Raw genomic sequence first — 19,716 nt, forward strand, 5'->3', positions numbered from 1 at the left:
AATACCAATCCGTGGAATTTAGTTCGCTTAAACTACTGCTCTGATACCATGGTTGAAATACCCAAACTTTCGTATTTTTGAAAGACCCAAACTTTCATACTTCACATTATCATTACTCCAAAACATGCTACTTGCATATTCATAAAATCAATATTTTACATTGATAAAGAGATTACAAACTATTGGATACGAACCGACTATTACAAAGTATTATATATTACATAACTACCCAGGATATTGTAATTTATACAAACATAAGCTTAAGTACAAAAGTACTATTACAAACTATTCTAAATCTTTCAACAGTATGTGAACATACTAGTTACTTATCACTTGCAATTGTTAAACATTGATAGGGTAAGCGGTGACGCTTAGTGAGTTCAATAATAGATACAATATAACGTTATGCCATATATATACTTCAATGTGGCAAAATCAAAGAGGAACAACAAGATACATGTGAAATCATGTGACAAATCATATAAATCAAAGACTTTATTCAAAGATATACTTTTCAATGCTTGATATACATCAATAAAACTTTGGCCCAAATGGCATAGGAGACATGCAATTTCTGATTAACATCTTTTTAGATTTCAGGCTTCTAAACCTGTCTAACCATTTGCCAATGCCATAGGATAGAAGTCATTCTCTTACGGAGATATGCTCTACATGGCCAGAGGCTACGTACCAGTACCAATGTGAATCTAAGTCCTTTCACTAATCACATGGTCAAAGGTATTACAATTGCTATAAACATAGCGAATAAAATAACATGGGAAAATAAACCGGAATAATAACACTGAAAAGCACATAGCACATATAACACATAACATACAATTGTTCCTATATATTGAACTCAACTTAAGTTAACTGAGGGTTAAAATAGTAATTTGGACAGCACTTCGACTTTAAATATGATTTTATATCTTGAAAACTGGGGGCTTAATTGAAAATTGGGCTCTGCGAAGGTAGGGCTTCAAAACCGAAAAGATAAAATTTTTGGTCTTCTCGGGGGTCTCGGGGCGTGTTTCGGGTGCTAAAGTTGATACCGGGGCTTCGGGGAAAGACAAAATAGTGAAAATATGGATTTAGGGGTGAAAAATGGCAAAATTCCAAAATTAGTTGGCAAGTCTCGTAGCCTCCCTTCATATAGGGCATGAGACCGAAGTCAGCTGGGAAGGAACCAGGCAGCGAAGCAGCTCGGTGGCATCAGCAGCGAGGTCGGACGTGGCTCGGATGCGAGGCGGCATGGAGGAGCGAGGTTCGGACACCAAGGCGAGGCGCGTCGGACCTTCGTTGGACCGCACTTCGGTCGAATCAGTATGCGACACGCATCGGATTCAGCTTCGGCCGCATCTCGGATGATGCTGCTGCTTCGTGCGAGGTGACGTGGCCGGGCACTGTTCATGCAAGATTTCTCGGATTTTGAGCCCCGAACTTCTAAAATCCATAACTTTCGCATACGAGCTCCAGTTTTGACGTTCTTTATATACACGCATAGCTAAAATTACACTCTACAACTTTCATTTAGAGTTCGTCGGCTAATTTTGAATTTAATTTTAATATTATTATTTTTAAAAGACCGGGACCGGAAAATCGGTTAAAAATTCATAACTTCTTCATCCGACGTCCGTTTTTGTCAGACTTTTTACCATTGTTCTACTAGACCTTCAATTCTCGTTTAGGTTGTGTCGGCTAAAAATCACTCGATCTAAAATTCGAGTTTTTAGCTGTCTACTGCTAAGCTGAAACTTCGAAAAATCATAACTTCCTCATACGAAGTCAAATTTTGGCGTTCTTTTTATTGAATTTCTCGGTATAACGAATAATACGACTTTCATTTAGATTACTAAGGTTAAAAAGTAGTTTATCAAAAACTCACTTTTTACATCATTCGGCGTTGTGTCGGTTTTATCGTGGATCTTTGATTGGTGATAACTTCTTCGTTATAACTCGGATTTCGACGAGGTTTTCGCCTACAAGTTTCTAACGAGATTATTTAGAACTTTCCATAATAAAATTTTACTTATTTAAAATTTTATATTTTCGCTAAATTTCACTATTTGGCTTTTAATTCGAATCTCATAAGACTTCCAATATTTTCTGAGTGATTCTAAACATAGTTTTACTTCATTTCTAGTAAAAACCATCTGTTAGAACTCAACACTCAATTTCACATAGTATTTCACAATTTTATTCATTACGAAACACGATTTCAAAACGTGTATGTTACAATATGTATCTAATCACATATGATTTATATGAACACAAAATAATGAAGTCTATTTAAATCATACGTGATTTGATACATATAATCACATAAGAATATATACACAAGAACTAGTGAATCGAGAACACAAAGATAAATATTGTTCATACATATCATATGTGATTAAATGCATATAATCATATGTGATTATATATATCTAATCCCATAGAATTTATGTGGAAAACAGTTATCTTCACATTCTCGATTCTGTTATTGTTCTTGTGTATTTAATTACATGATATTATATGTATCTAATAATATATGATTTATATGGAGAATATTCTTTTTCACATTTTCGTTCAATAATTGTTCTTGTACATTTAGTTACATATAATTTTTGTACACAATATTCATTTTCGCGTTTTCGGTTCCACATTAATCATATGTGATTAAATACATACAATCACATATGATTAAATACATGAGAAAAAATATTGAATTAAAAATGCGAAAATGAATACTCTCAATATAAAACATAATGTGATTTGATACATATAATCACATGCGATTAAGTACATGAGTACAACTATTGAATTGAGAAAGAAATAATGAATCTTGTACTAATAAATCATATATGATTATGTACATATAATCACATGTGATTATATGTATTTAACCACATATGATTTATGTGGACAATATTCATTTTTTCATTTTTAATTCAATAGTTGGTCTCATGCATTTAATCACATACGATTTATGTGAAAAAGATTTGTTTTCACGTTCTTGATTCAATAAATCATATGTGCTGATATATATATATATATATATATATATATATATATATATATATATATATATATATATATATATATATATATATATAGTAACACGTAATTATATACACGAGAACAATTATTGAATCAAGAACATTAAAACAAATATGTGTCCACGTTAATCATATGTAATTAAATACTTATAATCACACATGATTAAATATATGAGAAAAATTATTGAAACGAAAGCTCAAAAATGAGTATCGTTCATATAAATCATATGTGATTGGATACATATAATCACATGTGATTAAATATATCTAATCATATTTAATAATATGTTATTATATGTATCTAATCACATATGATTTATGTGGACAAAATTCATTTTCACGTTCTCAATTCAATAATTGTTTTTGTTCATTTTATTCATATTTGATTAAATACATTTAATCAATTATGATTAAATATACGAGAACAACTATTGAACCAAGAACGCGAAAACAAATCTTGTCCACATAAATCACATGTGATTAAATACATATAATCACATGTGACTAAATACAAATGTTCTTATATGTATCTAATCACGTGTGATTTATGTAGACATTATTTATTTTTGTATTCTTTATTCAATAGTTGTTCTTTTACCACATTTATGTGGTTAAATAGATATAATCAAATATGATTATATGTATCTAATCATATATGATTTATGTGGAGAATATTCATTTTTGTGTTCTTGACTCAATAGTCGTTCTCGTATATTTAATAATTTGTTATTATATGTATCTAATCACATATGATTTATATAGAAAAGATCATTTTCAATATATGATTTATGTGGAGAATATTCATGTGGAGAATATTCATTTTCAATTTTATCTATGTAAATCACATATGATTAGATACTTATAATCACATGTGATTAAATACGTGAGAAAATTTTTGAATCTAAAACTCTTTGTCCATATAAATCCTATGTGATTAGATACATTTAATAATATATTATTTTTTTTGGAAAGGGAACTTCCCTAACGAGGGTTTCCGGGCATCGTGCACCGACTAATCCCCCGCTGCAAACATAAAGCTTTGCCTCATGCCCTGGAGTCACTGCAGGCGAACCTCCATGGCCACAAGGCCTGAGTGGTGCCCGGATTTGAACATGGGTCAATACGTTATACACCATATCTTCAACATGTCTTATCAAGTCACCACAACCCAAGTGGTTTAATCATATATTATTATATGCATAAGAAAATTTATTGAATCAAGAACGCGAAAATATATTTTTTTCTACATAAATCATATGTGATTAAATACATATAATCACATATGATTATAAACATGAGACTAAATATTGAGTCGACAACGTGAAAATGAATATTGCCCATATAAATCATATGTGATTAAATACATATAATCACATGTAATTAAATACACGAGACTAACTATTGAATGGAAAACAAGAAATGAATATTGTCCACATAAATCATATGTGATTAAATATATATAATCACATGTGCTTATATGTATCTAATCACAAAAGATTTATGTGACAAAAGTCATTCTCACTTTGTCAATTCAATAGTTTTTTGTGCATAATCACATGTGATTATATGTCTTTAATCATATATGATTTATATGAACAATTTTTTTTTGTCCACATTAATCATGTATGATTAATAACATGAGAAAACTATTGAATCGATGCAAAGATAAATATTGTCCACGTAAATCACATGTGATTAAAAACATAAAAAATTTTGTTGAAGAGAAAATGTAAAAATGAATATTTTCAATATAAATCATATGTGATTAGATACATCATACATATAATCACATATGATTAAATATAAGAGAACAACTAACGAATCAGCAACACGAAAATGCATGTTGTTCACATAAATCATATGTGATTAAAACATATAGTCAGATGCGATTACATATGTCTAACACATGTGATTTATATGGATAATATATATTTTTGTTATTCTCGTTTATTTAATCACATGTGATTACATGTATCTAATCCCATATGATTTGTTTAGACAAAAACAAAGTGTATCCATATAAATCATATGTATACATATAATCACATTTGGTGGTGGGGGTAAGGGTGTTGGTGTTGATTTCAGGTGGAGTTAATGGGTGGTGGTGGTGGTAATAGTGGTAGGGGTAATGGGTGGGTTGCGGTGGCGGGTGGTGGTTAAGGTGGTGGTGGCGGGTGGTGGTTTTTATGGGTGATAGGTGGGATGGTGGTGATAGGTGGTGGTGATGGGTGATGGATGTAGGTAGTGGAGATGGTGGTCGGTAATCTTGGTGGGTGGTGGGTGGGGGTGGTTGTGGTGGGTGGTAATGGGTGGTGATGGTGGGTGGATGAGTGGGTGGGGGTGGTGATGGGTGGTGGAGGCGGGTGGTGGTGATTGGTGGATGGTGGTGGTTGGTGGTGACGGATGATGGTTTTTGTAGGTAGGTGTGGGGATGGTGGCGACGGGTGGTAATGATGGGTGGTGGTAGTGGGTGAGTGGTTGCGAGTGGTGGTGATAGTGATGGGTAGGTGTGGGTGGTGGTGGTGGTAAGTGGTGTAGGTGGGTGGTAGTGGTTAGGTGGTGATGATAATGGGTGGTTGTGGTGGTGGTGGTGGTGGTTGTGATGGGTAGGTGGTGGTGGCGGCAGGTGATGGGTAATGATGGGTGGTGGGTAGTGATAGTGATGGGTGGTGGTTGGTAGTGGTGGGTAGTGATGGGTGGTGATGTTGAGTGGTGGTGGTGGTGGTGGGGGGGGTGATTGTGATGGGTGGTAAGTAGTGTTGGGAGGTGGTGTTGGTTGAGTGATGATGATGCATGGTGGAGGTGGGTGGTGATCGTAGTGACACGTGGTGGTTGGTGGTGATTGGTGGTGGTGGAGGTGAGTAGTGGGTGGTGGGTGGTGATGGGTGGTGGGTAGTGATGGGTGGTGGATGGTGGTTGGTAATGGTGGGTGGTGATGGGTGGGGGTGGTGGTCGCTGGTCGGTGGTGGTGATGGGTGTTACAGGCGGGTGGTGGTGTTTGGGTGGTGATAATGAATGTTGATGGTGGTGGTGGGTGGTGGTTGCGGTGGGTGGGTGGTAGGTGGTGGTGGTTAGTGATGGGTGGTGGTTAATGATGGGTGGTAGGTAGTAGTGGTATGTGGTGTAGGTTGGGTAGTGAGTGGTGTTATTTAGTGGGTTTTTTAATTGTTTGTAACTATATTTTGATTATATGAATATTATTTTATAATTTTAAATAAAAAAATTGTGTTGTCCAAATTTATTCTCAATGTTACCGCAATAAGAAATGGTCTCGATTTAACTCTCCCGTATGTATATATATATATATATATATATATATATATATATATATATATATATATATATATATATATATATATATAATTTGCATGCTTGGTCCCTAACTTATTTTTTTAACTATAAAGATATCAACTGTTTGTTTTTGTTATGCGCCTGGTACATACTGTTAGTTTTTTGTTACATGCTTGGTCTCTGTGTTACCTAAAAAGACTATTAATTAAATAGGAAAAAATGATGGGATATGTTAGTTAAGGTGATGGGGGTGAAATTAGGGATGTGTTTATTTAAATAGATTAAAAAAATCAAGGGTAAAATAATATTTTTAGATAAGATAGTGACTAAGGACATATGGGTGTGCAATAAACCACACACACCGCACCACACCGCACCGCATAATGCGGTTATGGACGGGCACGGTGCGGTTTATGGTTTGTAGCTTTTCTAAACCGCACTACGCGGTGCGATTTGTGGTTTATATTTACAAAACAATAGTTCAAATCGCACTGCATTATATATATATATATATATATATATATATATATATATATATATATATATATATATATATATATATTTGTAATGAAGTCGTATAAGTATAATTTTGACATTGTTCATCTCATAACATTTATTCTTGCAAGTTAATATATAAAATTATTCATGAACATACATAAACACTTTACTACTAAATTGTTTGTTAAACCCACAACTCAATTGATTCACTTTTAAATTTAGTTTAGAAATTAAGATGCAATACTTCTTTACAATTAATATATACACATAGATCTACGTTTATTAGTTAATTTTACGATACATGCATAACTATGTTATAATTTTTAACTAATTGAAATTATCAACATATCATGGTTGTAATTGTCCCTAAAAGAATAATTACACCGAATGAACAAACTGTACCGCATAATATTGAAAAATTAATGAAACCGCATCTAAGCCGCACAAACCGCACCGTACAACGCGGTTTAAGGTTCCCGTGGTGCGGTTTGCGGTTTCTAAAATTCTCAAACTGTATATGCGGTACGGACCTTTCGAGTTACAAAAATAAGTTAGGGACCAAAAACAAACTATAAGGACCTTCCGCATTGCGCACACCCCAACAAGCACGTAACAAAAACAAACTATAACGACATTCCGAGTTACAAAAATAAGTTAGGGACCAAGCACATAAATTATGGATCATTTGTGTAATTTACTCTATATAATATTAGAAAAACTTATGGAAAAAGTTTTATGAGTTTATGAATAAGCTATCTCAAATAGTTTTTTAAAAACTAGTTTATAAGGTGTTTTAATTGTAACGCTACATTGCAATAATAGTATTTCCATTTGTTAAGCTATGTTATTATTAAAAAAATTATCTAACTCATTATTTCATTAATTTTAATTTCTAATTAAATAATATTTGAATGTTTAGTCTTTTCTGATATTTTTCTAAAAAAAGAAACTTATTTTTTTTCTAAAATGTTCTATAAAACCCGTTATTTAATTAGTTGTTTTTAAACATATAATATATCTATTATTTCACAAACAAACAAAAATATAAATAAATATATTGGATCTTTATTTTATATACATAAAATACAAAAATAATTACTAGTTCATAGTTATAAACATAAAAAAGATTGAACATTTTATATAATCAATATAAATTTATATTTTATAAATGAATTTTCGTTAAATATTTAATATAGAAGTATCTAATTAACAAAGAATTAATAAATATATAAACCTAAAATACAATTAAAAGAGTAAAATGAAATATGATTAAAAATAAGGTTATATGTAATAAACATAAAATTTATATTGACCATTTAATATATATTGAATGATCAATAAAAATAGATAAATAATATATATATATATATATATATATATATATATATATATATATATATATATTAATCATTTTAATAGTTAATAAAAATACACATACAATAATAAAATGTAAAAATGCTCTTAGTTGATATGAATAGAGGTTAAAAATATGGAAATGCAAAATACAACCTTAGAGTAACATCAACTAAGATTTTCAATTAGAAAAATGACTAATGAGGGCAACTAACTGTTCATTTTGTTTGCTTTTGGTCACTTTTTTTTTTGTACTTCATTTACCATTTAATTTGTTGTAGGTGTTCACAAAACCATTGCGACATAGTATTTAAGGTTTGCGATGACTTTCTCATCTCCGACGACTCTTCGATCGTCTTCTCCTATGAGCCTCCGACCAACATGAGTTTTTCAACGAGTCACCACCTTGAACCATCACCATCTTAACCACCTGATGTTGAACACCACACTTTACACCTTCTTCGCCTTCTTAGGATATTTTTCTTCATCTTAACCACATGAATTTCCGGTGAAATCTAGAGCACATGAACACAAAACAAATAGATTTTTTCAGGTTTTAATTTGTAACATGACTAAGGTTTCAATTTTGAAGAACAGTAACAATGAAGCCCCATTTTTGCAGATTTCGATATGGAATGTGTTCTTCGTGTATTTTCTTAAGATCTGGAAACAACATCTAGAAGATTCTCTTTATTTTTCGATTCTGATCTTGGAGTTGAGGAACGGTTTTGGATCTTGGATTTTGAAACTTGATCTTGGATATGAAATTTGTTCTTCAAATCTGGAAAATGGTGGTTTTGGATGGTGTTTTCTAGCTGATTTTGTACAGGTAAAATGCAGGGGAAGATGGTGGTGCATGGGAAGATGGCACCGGGTTGTGATGATGCTCGACTGTAACAGGTGGTGGTGATGGAGGAGTTCTTTACGGTGGAGCTTGCAGATTCGTGGTTTTGAAATCACTAGAAAACTCATGTTAGCCGGAGGCTCGCCAGAGAAGACGACGAGAGATTTGTTGGAGTTGAGAAAGTCGCCAAAAACCTTCAATAGCATGTTGCAATGGTTTTTGTGAACACCTACAACAAGTTAAATGGTAAATGAAGTACCAAAAAATGAAAGTGACCAAATATGGACAAAATGAACTGTCGGTTACCCTCATAAGACATTTACCCTTTTCAATTCATCAAATACTCATAGGTATTTTTCTCTTTTTCCATAAGTTTTTTTTTCAAATACACCCTTAGTTAAAACTAGACCAAATTCCATGAATGGTCCCTGAGGTTAGCTGAAAAATGCCACTTTAGTCTAAACAAGTTTGGACTGGCACTAGAGGTCCAAAAGTTTCATTTTGTTACGATTTTGGTACGAAGTGTTTTAAAAATTCTTCAAATGACAAGTCTTCCCATTTCTATTTGTTTTTTCCTTTTTATTTTACTTTACTATTATTTAATTATATTTAATTACAAAGAGTACACCCCCTCTCTCTAAAGCCTAGACCCAAAAATCCCTCATTTATTTTAACCACCACCACAACCGCTCCACTCCTTTGGTCGATCCGCCATGTACAACGTCTTCTACGTTTAAGCATCCACTACTGGGAAAGAAAGAAAAAAAAGTTGAAGACTAGACATGCCATTGATTTTCTTTCTAAAAACATAGACCCAAATATTTTGTTCTAATTTGTACTTGTTGAATGTGTTGCGTCTTGGGCCCTTTTGTTTTACAGCCGGATTGGGCTTGTCAATCCATGTTTATCTAGATTAGCCTTCTTTTTCTTAGATAAACTGTTAGGGTTTTAATATAAATATATGCATGCATGTATGCGCATGTAGGAGCTGTCGTCATTCTCATTGATTATTGTAAACCCTAAAATCCTCTACAGTTGATGTTCTTCATCGAGCTCTTTTGAGGATTGTTTATTAATCATTCGACACCTTTTGATCCATTTGCTTGTTCTTATTGCTTATCTGGTTATTTCTCTACCTGTTTCATAGATCTAATCGATCTTCAAGTTTATTTTTAAACTTATCAATTGGTATCAGAGCAGGAGGCTGTGTAATCGATACACTTCTTTTCTGTGAAAAAGCTTCGATTAGGGTTATTCCGCATTCATTGATATTTATTGAGCCGTCATCTCATAATTGACGTATCTCAATATTTATTGTTTTTGCCCTAATTTGATATATTACAAGTCTGATCTTTGAACAGGGTATTCGATCAATTATGGACGAGTCGTAATCCAATCCCATCAATATTTCAAACAACATTGGATCAACAACGAAGATTCCCATCCTGTACACCCATGATTATGAAGTCTGGGTGAATCACTTTGAAGATTATGTCATAGGATCTGAGGATAATGGATACCTCATCTGGGAAGCAATCATCTCTGGACCTTTTTCTCATTCAGCAACTTCAAGGATTATTAAAACTCAAAAGGAGTATAATGATCTTCTGAAAGATGTTAAAGATGTAGCGCAAGACAAAAAAGTTAAATTTCAGTGCAATATCAAAGCGCTAAGATTAATTAGATTTTCTCTTCAATCCGATACTTTTAGGCTGGTAAGTTCATGCACGACTGCAAAAGAGATATGGGACAGGCTACGTGAACTATACTCTACAGACGAAGATCTTGAACACTCCATTCAAACCTTACTCTTGTCTGAGTTTGGTGAGTTCAAGCAAGGAGCAGAAGAAACGGTGACTCAAACGTTCGATCGCTTCAATCATCTTCTTAGCAAGATGATCAAACATGACATCGAAAGGAAGCTTATTGAACAGAAGGTTACGTTTTTGAACGGACTCAGATCTGAGTGGAGAGCAATCGTGTCCACAGTTAAAGCGCACGAGCAATTCAAATCCTATTCTTTGGCGAAACTGGTGGGCATCCTAAAATCTCAAGAAAAGATCGTATTACAGGAGAAAACCATGGTTTCAAGTCTAGGTTCGTTGGCCCTCCTGTCGAAAAGAAAAACGGTGATAGAGGACGAAGATCTCAACTTGGATGATTATGATCTCACGTCTGAGGACTATGCTATGATGGTGTCAAACCCCAAGAGATTTATCAAGAAGAGATTCCCCACCAACAGGAACCGAAACTGGCAAGGGAGTTATAGCTCTGAAAAGGTCAAAGATGAACCGAAAGCTGAAGAATCAAAGAAGGAACCGAAGGCTGAAGGAGATTCTGGAGTAAGCTGCTATTATTGTGGAGGAAAGAACCACTATGCAAAAGATTGTGTCCTCAAAAAGATGGCAGAAAAGGATGAGGAAAATGATGAAGAATCCGCGTTGTTGAAAAAGCTTGATGAGTTAAGGAAGAAGAAATCTGCTGCTAACCCTTCTATGAATGCTTTAATTGTGCAGGGTTCGGTAGCTGATGATGAGTTCGGTGGCGTGGAGGTATGGTCTACCGACTCCGAAGATGATGAAGTGAGAAAGCCTTCACATGGAAAGGCTTATGTAGCGAAAGAAGAGAGCAGTGGAGGAAGATGCTTGATGGTGTCCGACGTTTCTCAAATGAGGGGATACAACACTGATGGGGGGAATGATGACAATGAACAACAGAATCTGTGTTTTACTGCCAAACCACTCAGCGTGCAATTCAGCGAACTTGATGAACTGATCAAGAAGGTACAATCAGTTTTTGTCTCATTTAAAGTCCCACAATGCACATATGAAAAGGAATTAAAAAGTGTTAATTCAAGAATCTCTCATCTAGATAGTAGTTTAACTCAAACTCGGGTCACCAATTCTAACCTAACTGACCAATTAAGCAGGGTGTCATCGAAGAGTGAGGAACGGCGGATGTGGATCGAACTGAAGGAGTCGGAGTTAATCAAAATAAAAGATGAAAACATTTATTTGCAAAGAGACAATTTAAAGCTTTTGAAACAGCGAAATGTTTTTTGTTTGATTGCCAAACATCTTTATACAAATATTACTCAGCTTCATTTGAATTGTGAAATAGGGCAAAAGATTCATCGCATGATTTTACCCTTTCTTGAGTTTAAGGAAGATGAAATTGATGCTGATGCATATAATTGTGAGAGTATTATTTCGTCTGAGGATGTTAATCCAACATATTTGTATGGACTGGACAAAATAGAATCTTTCATAAAATCCAAGGACCACAAGAACATGCTCAAAAACCTTTTGGATGAAAATGATAAACTGAAGCTAAGAACCGAAACCATACAAAAATTTGACTCATTGAATGTCAACTTAAGCTCAGAAAATAAGATTGATGTTGAAAATGCATGTGAGCTTAATGAGGACGATAATATGAGTGAAATTTCTGTAGAGGACACAGTTGATTGTTCAGAATTTGTCAAGAATGAACCCGAGAACCACAAAAATCTTATTTCAGAAAATTCTGTGGAGTTCGCTCGGTTGTCCCAACAAAAGTCCCCGATTCTTGTAGAGAAGGCAGTCGTATACCAAAAAGTTAGAACCGCTCCAAATCAGGTGTACAAAGTCACAGGTGTAACCGAACATCAGACTGCTGAACTAACAGCTATTGTAAACGAAGACAATGCTGATGGCTGTGACGAGTTCTTCTGGTTAGCTCCCATTGACAATGCTGATGAAACGGTAGGTCTGTCTGAAAGGACTTCATGGAAAAGCAAAGGCAGATACGTACCAGAACCTTTGAATAAATCTAATGGCTTCAACATGGCAAGTACCAGTGGAACAAAAGATGTCCCTCAAGAGAAAGAAATTCCTGCAAAAGAAGTCACATCCCCAAGTGAAACTACATCAGTTCAGAGTGGATCAGCCAACGAAAACCAAAAACATAAATCTAACATCCATCATCAACCAAAGCAGATGAGAAATCAAAAACGAAAAAGGAATCAGAGATACAGGAAGAATCTCTCAAAAAGAAAACAATTTTGGCAATCGCAAAATGCCTATTTCACACATCAAGACAGGAATTTAAAACCAGAGAAAAATCATGTTGGATCGACAGAGAGCAATGACAACCGAAAGCAGAGGCTCGGTTCTGAGCAAAACAACAACCGAAAGCAGAGGTTCGGCTCAGAGCATAACAACAACCGAAAGCATAGATTCGGTTCAGAAAATGATTTCAACCGAAAGCACAGGTTTGGTTCGGAAATCAAAAGAGATCAAAACTCTAGGGTTGGTCCTACTGTTAATCAAAAGCAAAAGAGTCACCTAGAATCTTCAACCAAGAAGTCATACCGTTCTGAGCTATCTCATTCTAACGCTTCTAACTCTTCAAAATCTTCTGTCTCTTCTCGTCCTAAATTCCACTGTGTTCCTTCTCAAAAATCTCAGTCATCAGCTGAACAAAAAGGAAAACAGAAGGTTTCAGATATTGAACCAGAATCAATACCAAAAGCATCAAATCCAAATAAAATCAAAGTTTTCACCATCAAAAGGAAAGATGAAACAACACTAATAAAAAGAACAAATTTAGTTGACATCTCTCTTACTATTCCAGTTCCTGTAAAAAGCTCACGTGGACCCAAGAAGCTCTGGGTTCCTAAATCTTCTTAATTTTTGCAGGTTATCAGTGACGAGCAGTTTGACGAAGAATGGTACATTGATAGTGGCTGCTCGCATCACATGACAGGAAGGAAGGAAGAGCTAAGGGAATTCAAATCTCTTTCAAATGGTGGAAATGTCAAATTTGGGAACAACTCCTTCGGCACCATCAAAGGCTACGGGATGATTACAAACGGTGATTTCTCAATCAGGAAAGTTGCATATGTAGAGGGACTACAACATAATCTCATCAGTGTATCTCAGCTTGTTGGAGGTACTGGTCTCAAGGTCTCGTTCGATGATGAAGGTTCGGAAATTATTGAGAAGAAGACGAACAAAGTTATTCTCAAATTAGAGCGCAAAGGTGAAATGTTTCCCCTAAATCTCAAACCAATCAAAGGAAACCCAGCCATCTGCTTGTTATCCAAAGCACAATCTGACGAAAGCTGGCTATGGCACCGAAGACTCTCTCATCTCAACTTCAAAGATATCAACAAACTTGTTACTGGAGGTCACGTTAGAGGTCTTCCATTACTCAAGTATGATAGAGATCATCTATGTGCTGCATGTGAAATGGGGAAGCAGAGTCGTCAAAGTCATCCATCTATAATAAACACTAAAGTTGTTGAACCACTAGAATTACTTCATATTGATTTATGTGGTCTATCTTCTATAGAAAGCATTGGTGGTAGCAAGTATATTCTTGTTATTGTTGATGACTTTTCACGTTTTACATGGGTGTTCTTTCTGAAGCTTAAATCTGAAGCGACTCACAAGCTAAAAGTGTTCATCAAGCAGATTGGATTACAGCTGAAGAAGGTCGTTCGCAACATCAGAAGCGACAATGGGTTGGAGTTCAAAAATAAAGAATTTGAAGAGTTCCTAGAAGAAAAGGGAATCAGTCACAACTTCTCAGCTCCCTACACACCTCAACAGAACGGGATTGTTAAAAGACGAAACCGATCCTTATGTGAAGCTGCCCGAACCATGCTAAGTTTTGCTTCCTTACCTTTATATTTTTGGGCTGATGCTATTTCTGCCGCTTGTTTTACACAGAACAGGTCGTATCTTAATAAGCGCTTCACTCTCACTCCTTATGAGATCATCAACAACAGGAAGCCAAATGTGAAGTTTTTTCATGTGTTTGGTTCAAGGTGTTTCATTTTCAATTCTAAAGAACACCGCAACAAGTTTGATGTCAAAGCTGACGAAGGGATATTTCTGGGCTATTCTCTTACTTCCAAAGCATACAGGGTGTTAAACAAGCGTTCAAGGAAAATAGAAGAAACTTACTACGTGACTTTTGATGATAGCTATGTTAAAAAGCTAAAGGCCAAGGAAGACACAGCTGGAGAAATCTTTCCTCAAACAGGCCAAGTCACAGCCTCGATCGCTAATCTATTCGAGAATTTCATGGAGCTTTTTGATGAACCAGAGAAGGCCACTCTTTCTGAAGCCCGTGCAACAGACAACAGAGTAGATCACTTGAAGCAACTTGTTGACGATGCTGCAAGAAAAATGAATGAAGAAGAATCCGGTTCAAAAGACTCTCACCAACACAATGCGTCAGTCGAGGGGGAGTGTCCACCATCAGTCGAGGGGGAGTATCCACCATCAGTTGAAGGGGAGCTAAGGTCTCAACCTTCAACCAAAAGCACATTGCCAACCGACAGCACCTCACCAACCGAAAGTGCCTTACCAACCGACAGTGCCTTACCAACCGAAAGTGCCTTACCAACCGACAGTGCCTTACCAACCGAAAGTGCCTTACCAATCGAAAGTGCCTTACCAACTGAAGGTACATCAACGCCCGAAAGCTCAACACCACAAGAAACCACTGTAGCTCAAGTTTCACAAGACATTCCTGTAAGATCATTTGTCGAGGAGGAGCATGATGATATGTCATATGACTTCGACAGTCTGTCCGAACCAGAAGAAATGATAAATGCTGAATTAGATCCATCTTTTGATCCAAACTTCCCTCCTCTCACCAAATGGACCAGAAATCATCATGTCTCTCAAGTTGTTGGTAATGTCTTAGAAACAGTTCTGACTCGATCACAACTCAAGGCAAAACAAGCTTCCTTGTTCTCAAAAGTCGAATTCTGCATGTTTAACTCATTCGTATCAAAAGTTGAACCAAAGATAGTTAACACTGCTCTTGATCACTCCGATTGGGTTCAAGCTATGCAAGACGAACTGAATGAATTTGAAAGGAACAAAGTTTGGCGTCTTATTCCAACTCCTCCAGATGCCTCGGTTGTTGGTCTCAAATGGGTCTTTAGGAACAAAATTGACAAGGAAGGGAACGTTATAAGAAACAAAGCACGTCTGGTCGTAAAAGGATACTTTCAGGAGGAAGGCATTGATTATGAAGAGACTTTCGCTCCTATAGCTAGGCTGGAATTAGTAAGAATATTTCTCGCCTATGCTGCTCACAAAAACTTTGAGGTCTTTCAAATGGACGTCAAGTGTGTATTTTTCAATGGCGAACTCGAAGAAACTGTGTATGTGGAGCAACCTCCTGGATTCGTGAATGAAAAGTATCCCGATCATTGTTACATTTTGGATGAAGTCGTGTATGGTCTGAAACAAGCACCGAGAGCCTGGTATGAAACGCTGACTAAATTTTTAAAGATGTCCAAATTCAAACAAGGTTCGGTCGACCCAACCTTCTTTCGCAAAAAGGAAGGTAACCACCTGATGATCGTTCAAATTTATGTCGATGATATCATCTTTGGCTCAACGAATCCTAGCCTAACAGCTGAATTCAGAAAGCTGATGGAGACTAAATTTGAAATGAGCTCGATGGGTCCCATTAACTTTTTTCTCGGTTTAAATATTAGACAGGGACCTGAAGGCATCTTTATCAACCAGGAAGCTTAGACGAAGATTCTCTTAGCCAAATTTGGCATGATGGGAGATTCAAAGGTCAAAGTCCCAATGGCGTTCGGCACTAAACTCACTCCATCCCTGGATAAACCGGCTGTTGATCTTACGCTTTATCGTCAAATAATAGGCTCTCTGATGTATCTTACTGCTAGCAGGCCGGACATAATGTTTTCTGTTTGTTACTGTGCTAGGTTTCAGGCTAATCCTAGGGAGCCTCACATGCTTGCAGTAAAGAACATATTACGATATCTCAAGAGAACTACCTCTTTAGGTCTGTGGTACCCTTCTAACTCAGGCTTCTTCGTTCAAGCCTACTCAGATGCAGACCTTGGTGGATGTGGCCTCGACAGGAAAAGCGCCACTGGCGGTTGCCAATTCCTTGATGGGAAGCTGGTTAGTTGGCAGTCCAAGAAACAAACGTGTGTATCCTTGTCTACAGCTGAAGCAGAATACATTGCCGCTGCTTCCTGCACCTCTCAAGTGATTTGGATCCAAAGTCAACTCCGAGACTATGGACTCAATATGAAAAAGATCCCACTATATTGTGACTCTGAAAGTGCAATTAGGATTTGTCATAACCCAGTGCAACACTCCAAGACCAAGCACATCGCACTGAGGTATCACTTCATCAAAGATCACGTGGAAGATGGAAACGTTGAAGTACACTTTGTTCGAACCACTAATCAGTTGGCCGATGTCTTTACCAAAGCTCTTCTTGAAGCGACTTTCAACAAAATTCTGCAAGGCTTAGGTATGATGGTAGGAGAGTCGGTTCCAAATCCTCAAATCTCTAACTAAGATTTAATGGAACCGAAATAGACAGACCGCTCGGTCCCTCTCTGTTCTGGCACTTTCATGGAACCGAAATAGATAGACCGCTCGGTTCCTCTCTGTTCTGATGCTTTCATGGAACCAAAATAGATAGACCGCTCGGTTCCTCTCTGTTCTGGAATTTTAATGACACCGAAATAGACAGATCGCTCGGTTCCTCTCTGTTCTGAAATTTATGTTGTACATTTTATCTTTCTGTTTTTATTTCTTTTTCAGAAAAATTTCAAAATCACAAAAACATTTTATCTTTCTCCTTTAGAAAAATCTTAAAATACAAAATATTTTCATTTTCGTTTTTGTTCAGTTTCTTACTTATTTCCACGACTCGCTAGTTCTGGTTGATGTAAGCTTTGCACAGGTAAATACAAGTATCACCTTCGATAGTGTTCAACCAAGTATGTTTTCTTTTTCTCTCCGACTAGTTAGAAGTCCCTAGAAGCATGCTGCTGTATGTTGTCACAAGCCTCTATGACCTTGAGTAAGCCTTAATGATTCGATCAATACGTATCGTTTCTTCCCAATCAGGCTATTTTCCAACACTTAGTCTAGAGCTACCTTACTCTTCTCATTTGAGACATGAGTTGCTCTGCTTTGTCCCACTTCTGTAGCAGAAGGTACATTCGGTTTCTTAACCACCTCCTCAAATTCTACATTTACCTTCGATTCCCTAAAGTAACCCTTGATGCTTTCGGTCTTTACCACTGAAGCTTATGGTTACACAACATCTGTGTTTATGATCTTGGATTCGCTTACCACGTTCTAAGTGAAACCCAACATCCAATACCTAAAATGAATTGACGGTGAGTGATATACTCAAGATGTTACTTGGAAATCTCATTTTCTTTTTGCGTGATCTTTTATGAAATCGTCTATACCTAAGACATTTCTTCCCAAAGAGGTCCAGTTTTTTTTTTTGAGATTTCTGTTTATCCCATGCTTGTCACAAGATAATTCCCACCCACCTATTCAACAGATCACATCGGTCTTACAGGTACCTCTGCCAATACTCAGTCTTATGTTGAGACTTGATGTTTGGTTAGAGGACAGCCACCCAACAACCTATGATCAAAAAATGCCTTTCATTGTTTATTGACAGACAATTGATCGTATTTCTCGGGAAACCACACAAGCACTTCAAGTCTCTCTTGGCTTTGAAGGAAGTGACTCGTGCCCGGAACCCTCCGCCTTATGTCTTCTTCATAGACATGACTCACATCTCAAACACCTTTGATTTATTTCTTTATCTTTCACACTCTTATGCATGAAAATTAATTTTTCCAACATTCTTATTGCTGTTTGATATGTGGTTTTACGTTTCAGTTGTAACCAAACAAGGGCACAAGGAATTTCAAACGGTACAAAAAATATGATTTGGGCGCATGCAGTTGATTCGTTTCACACCCACGTGTGCTGACGTTTTCCTGGGATACAGCATAACATCCAATCGCGCTTTTTCAGGCGACGTTTTGGTTCCATAATCATCACGATTTTCTCTCTCCAGTGAACGGTATAAATAAGGGGTGATCGTGTTCTTTGGCATTTACCACACACGTATCCTCTCTCTCTGAAAAAGTTTCCACTGTTCATCTTCTTCTTCGATTCAACAATGGCGACTTCTTCTTCTGCGCACGATCAAACTGCATCTTCATCTTTGCTTTCCATTAAGCCTAATCAGAATATGATTATCGAGATGACCCCTTTCTTATATGATGTGTACATGCTCCATGTGGTGGAATGTCTGAAATATTCCCCATTGCTGTTGGCTCTCACGCAGATGGAAGCAGTTCCGATGTCCCTGCTTTCTCAAGTTTACACATCAGCAAGTTATGACAAATACAAAGATCGTATCTACTTCACCATCCATGACAAGAAAACCTCCGTCTCCAAAACCAGGTTTTGCTCTCTTCTAGGGCTTGCCGTAGATTCTTCCGTCATCTCACCAGATTTTGTCTCAACTACCCAGCTTTTCTCGATGATGTACGAGATGGGTTATACCGATGTTCTTACGAAAATCGCAAAGGTCAAGAAATCTTGTCTTCCTTCTCAGTGGAATGGCTTGCTTACCTTGTTAATCAAGGGTTTAGCGGAACGCTGTGATGGTTCTGATACCACAAGCAAAGGATTTCTCACCATTTTCTATGGTCTTTACAACGACATCAACTTAGATTATGGCTCCATAATCTGGTCTCAAGTCATTTAGAGTCTAAACACCTCAACCCAGTACTCCGAGATCTCTTGCGGACGTTTCTGGACGCTCATCACGAAGAAAGCCATGGATTCCCTAGAAATCCCTGTGATGAAGGATGCT

The sequence above is a fragment of the Lactuca saligna genome, chromosome 8 (assembly GCF_052625555.1).
Source record: "Lactuca saligna cultivar CGN05327 chromosome 8, ASM5262555v1, whole genome shotgun sequence".
NCBI lineage: Eukaryota > Viridiplantae > Streptophyta > Magnoliopsida > Asterales > Asteraceae > Lactuca > Lactuca saligna.